Raw genomic sequence first — 5571 nt, 5'->3', positions numbered from 1 at the left:
CCTTGCCACTTGGTCATTGGAATAACGCATTAAATGGTCATTTATACAATTTCAGTGAATGATTTTACTCCATATAATGTTGAGAACCTCGAATTTTTCCAAAATTTCAGCTATTCTACAATTCAACTTGTATTTCTTGAAATGCAACAGTGGCAAACAGTAAGAGTAATCTTTAATATAGAAATTGATCATGTTTATGGTAGTCGGCATTGTACAGGGATTCTATTGAATGCACAGAAACCGTGTCAAGCAATCCATTGATAAATAGTGGGGAATGAATAGTTTATAGAATCAGAATACATAAGACATAACAGATAAGGTCTTAAGGATCATGTAGTCCAATCTCCTGATTTCATTCATTCATTCAGTTATCCACACTCTGTGTGCAGGCATACACTGCACGTGAATCACATAAAGATGATTAGGACATGCTTTCTGACTTCAAGGAACTCACATCTGGGCTATGAGAGCCCTCAGCTCAAAGGGTGGTGGTGGTGTGTGGGGGGTGTCTCTGGGCTCATACATGTGTCTGCAATGTACTGATTGTTAACTAAGAAAGGAGAATTAAAAACCCCTAATGGTACTTTACTGTTATATATAAACCGTTCTATAGAAACATCTATAATAATTTAATTTCTATAAAGAGAATGTGTTCATATACTCCAGTAGTTAAAAAATTAATTTTTAAAGTTCATGCAAATGGACTCTTGGTGGTAAAACCACAATGTGTTCTTTTTCATTAGGCTAATAAGCAAGGGGGGGGTTGAGGAATTTTTTTTGTTTTGTTTTGTCCTACAAAAATTAACAGATACCAATACAGAAGCAAGTCATTAAGTCTGAATCTGTTTGAGTTGGGCAAGTTCAAACCTTGGTTGCAGAACCAGTATGAGCACAGAGGGACCTTTATGATGAGGATCCTGGGTCACTCCATAACATGGAGAGAGTTGGAGCGCAGGCCCCCTGGCCAGGGACATAGTGCTTCAGAGAATCCAAGTCTCCCCTTCTCCAGCAGCTGCTTCAAGCTCTCTCCCCACAAACTAGCTTCTCCTGGGTCCCAGCTGATGCTAGAAATGGGCTTTCACCACAGTGCTGAGTTGATGTCTCTCCAGTCCAACAGAGTAGTCAGAGAGTAAAAACCTCTGTTTAAATTTCAGATTCCTTGCCATCCCTATCAAAATACCAACAGCATTTTTCACCAAACTTAAACCATCCTAAAATTTTTATGGAATCACAAAAAACCACAAGTAGCCAAAACAATTTTGAAAAAGAAAAACAAAACTGGATGTATCACAATTCCAGACTTTACATTGTATGACAAAGCTGAAGTCAAAACAGTATAGTACTGCACAAAAAAAGACACACAGATCAATGGAACAGAATAAAGACCCCAGAAATAAGCCCACAATTCTATGGTCAATTAATCTTGGATAAGGCATGAACAAATATCCAATGGGAAAAAGTCTCTTCAACAAATGGTGCTGTGAAAACTGAGCAGCTGTATGCAAAAGAATGAAACTGGACCACTTTCTTACATCATTTATAAAAGTAAATTTGAAATGGATTAAAGACCTAAATGTGAGACAGGAACCCATTAAAATCCTCGCAGAGTGCACAGGCAGTAACTTCTCTGACATCAGCCATAGCAACATTTTTCTACATATGTCTCCTGAGGCGACAGAAATAAAAGCAAAAATAAAGTATTGTGACTACATCAAAATAAAAAGCTCCTGCATTGCAAAGGAAATACAACAAAACTAATATGGTATGGGAGAAGGTATCTGCAAATGACATATCCGACTAAGGTTTAGTATCCTAAATCTATGAAGAACTTCTGCAAGTCAATTGCCCCCCAAAAATGCTCCAACTAAAAAAAAATGGGGGGAAGAAATAAACAGACAACTCTCCAAGGACATACAGATGACCAATAAGACGAATGAAAGAGACACTCGACAGGTTGCCTTGCTGGCTCAGTGGGTTAAAGCCTCTGCTTTTGGCTCTGGTCATCATCCCAGGGTCCTGGGATCCAGCCCCACATGGGGCTCTCTACTCAGCAGGGAGCCTGTTTCTCCTCGCCCCACCCACATGCCTGCCTCTCTGCCTACTTGTGATCTCTGTCTGTCAAATAAATAAAAATAAAATCTTTAAAAAAAAAAGATTCTCGACATCACTTATTCTCAAGGATATGCAAAATCAAAATGGCAATGAGACATCACCTCACACCTTTCAGAATGGCTAACATAAAAAAATGCATGGAAAAACAAGTATTGGTGAGAATGAAAACTGGTACAGCCACTCTGGAAAATGGTAGGGAAGTTTCTCAAAACGTTAAAAATAGAACTACCCTAAGATCCAGCAATCACACTACTGGGGCATTTACCCCCCAAATACAGAAACACGAATTCAAAAGGGTTACGTGCACCCCTGTTTATAGCAGCATTATTTACAGCAGCCAAATGATGGAAAGAGCCCAAGTGTCCATCAATTGACCAAAGGATAAAGAAGAGGTGATATGTATACACAATGGAATATTAACCAACTATAAAAAAGAATGAAATCTTGCAATTTGCAATGACATGGATGGAGCTAGAGAGTATAATGCTAAGAAAGTCAGTCCATCAGGGAAAAACAAATACCATAGGATCTCACTCAAATGTGGAATTTAAGAAATGAAACAAACGCTGAAAGGAAAAAAAAAGAGAGACAAACCAAGACACAGATTCTTAGCTATAGAAAACAAACTGCTGCTTACTGGGGAGTTGGGTGGGGATGGGTAAAATAGGTGAAGGGCTTAAGTAATGCACTTGTTGTGATCATCACGAGTGACGTACAGAATAGCTGAATCACTGTATTGGGCACCTGAAACTCCAGATTCGTAGGAAAGAAGCTCACTGGCTCATTTTAGATGAGGTGCCCTGCCCAGATCCAATGATTTCTCAGCATGATCCGCTTATCCCTTAAATAATGTTAACAGTAGTAGTAGTAGTCCCAGTCAAGCGTGTCATGGTGTGGGGGATGAAGGTTGAGGAACAAGAGGTATGGATTAGGTGAAGCAAATGCAGGGAGAAAAGCTGACCAGACGATGTAGCTGTGACTAGGACAGTCTGTATACTAGGAAACTCTTCTCTATTAAAAATGCACTGATCCAGCTGTACCTGGCTGGCTCAGTCGGAAGAGCATTCAACTCTTGATCTTGGGGAGCCCTACATTGGGTTTAGAGACTACTAAAGGGAGCCCTACATTGGGTTTAGAGACTACTAAAAGCAAACGAACTAACTAACTGAATTTTTTAAAAAAGGAAAGAAAGAAAGAAACTTGCATTAAAAACTAATGCGGGGTGCCTGGGAGTCTCAGTGGGTTAAGCCTCTGTTTTTGGTCCAGGTTATGATCTGAGGGTCTGCGGATCGAGCTACGCATTAGGCTCTCTGCTCAGCGGAAAGCTTGTTTCCCCCTCTCTCACTGCCTGTCTCTCTGCGTACTTGTGATCTTTCTCAAGTAAATAAAATCTGAAAAAAAAATCTTAAAAAAAAAATGCACTGGAGGTGCCTAGTGGCTCAGTCAGTTGTTTCTGCCTTCGGCTAAGGTTATGATCCTGGGGTCTTGGATGGAGTCCCACAACACACTCCCTGGTCAGCGGGGAGACTGCTTCTCCCTCTGCCTCTGCCCCTCCCTCCACTCATGCTTGCATTTCTGTTCTCTCTCTCAAGTTCAAATCAATAAATAAAATCTTAAAAAAAAAAAAGGTACTGATCCGATCTAGCAGCTCCATTTCTGGGTGGATATCTAAAGGAACTGAAAACAAAGTCTCCAGAGATGCCTGTATGCCTGTGTTCACAGCAGCATTACTTAGAGTAGCCAAAAGGCAGAAGGAAATGTATATCAAGAGGTCAGTGCATAAACCAATGGGTACACACACAGTAGAATATTATTCAGCCTTAAAAAGGGAGGAAATTCTGACTCACGCGACCACGGGGATGCACCAAGGGGATGTTATGCCAAAGAAAAAAAAAGTCATTCACAAGCAAAAGCAGTGCATGAGTCCATCTCTATGAGGTAGCTAGAGCAGTCACGCTCATAGAGACAGCAGAATGGCCAGGGACTGGAGGCAGGGAGGATGGGGAGTTAGTGTTTCATAGGGACACGAGTTTCAGTTTGGGAAAATGGAGAGAGGCCTACGTGAATGTGGTGATGGGTGTAGAAAGGGCTAAGTCTAGTGGTTGAGGCGTTCATAGTAACTTTTACTTAATGGTAATGTAATGGTAACTCCTCCGTTATGTGCATTTTACCAAAATCTTAAAAAACAAAATAAAAAAATTTAATACAGAGAAAAGGAAACACTCAAATGTCCTAAGATACTAGAAAGGAGTATACACTCTGCCACTTCCTGACGGTGCACGGGAGAAGAATGAGGCACAAACAAGTCAGCCACAAAGAAAGGGAGCAGGGGACAGCAGTAGAAAAGACTTTTGTCCTGAACAACTCCTCAGGCCCTCTTTTATTTAGATAGAAACCGTAACCCACAGAAGAGCCGAAGAAGGCCAAATATTAGCCTTGTAGATAAACAAGAAGGAAGGCAAAATATGTCTGGTCAAGCAGTAGAAAGTTTAGAGTTGAACAAGCACATTCAAAGGACTTATCTAAGTAGCCACAGGTGCTCTCCGGGGTAGAAAGGGGAGAAAATGGGAAAATGAAGCGTCCCCCGCTGCTCAGCTTCAAGGCCGTACATCGTCGTCTCCCAGAAAGTCCAGTACGTGTTTTCCTTCCTTATTTTTTTTTTAATTTTTTTTCTTAATTTTTATTTATTTATTTATCTGACAGAGAGAGATCACAAGCAGACAGAGAGGCAGGCAGAGAGAGAAGCAGGCTCCCTGCGAGCAGAGAGCCCGACGCGGGACTCGATCCCAGGACCCCGAGATCACGACCCGAGCCGAAGGCAGCGGCCCAACCCACTGAGCCATCCAGGCACCCCTCTTCTTTTTTTTTTTTTTTTAAAGATGTTATTTATTTAGTTGACAGAGATCACAAGCAGGCAGAGGCAGGCAGAGAGAGACAGAGAGAGAGAGGAGGAAGCAGCTCCCCACTGAGCAGAGAGCCCAATATGGGACTCGATCCCAGGACTCTGGGATAATGCCCTGAGTGGAAGGCAAATGCTCTAACCCACTGCACCACCCAGGTGCCCCATTATGTGTTTTTCTTAAAGCTATATCTAACATACTTGGTAACGAGTAAAATTTCCCATGGATTCTATTTTAAGAAATACCTTGTTCTGAGGGACCGTTGCAACACCCCACCCTAATAATCTGATGGCAAAGGCTTCTCCCCACTTGCAAAGATTTAGAAAGGGGCCACGTGTGAAGTCCGCGCACAGCTGGGTGCTCCTCCCTTCAGGGCCATGTGGTGCCAGTCAGTCCTGAGCAGAAGCAGAACAGACCGTTCTGCACACAGTTCAGCACAGACTCCGGGTGCTTTGTGATTCAGTCCTGCAGGGGTGGCTCACCCTGTGAAGAAACACTTTTCTCCTCACCAGGTGCCTTGGAGTCTCTCCTCATGGTCTAAAACCTGCATTTCCTGGCG

The sequence above is a fragment of the Meles meles genome, chromosome 7, assembly GCF_922984935.1.
Source record: "Meles meles chromosome 7, mMelMel3.1 paternal haplotype, whole genome shotgun sequence".
NCBI lineage: Eukaryota > Metazoa > Chordata > Mammalia > Carnivora > Mustelidae > Meles > Meles meles.
The sequence above is the reverse complement of the archived record's forward strand: the minus strand, read 5'-3'. Positions refer to the sequence as shown.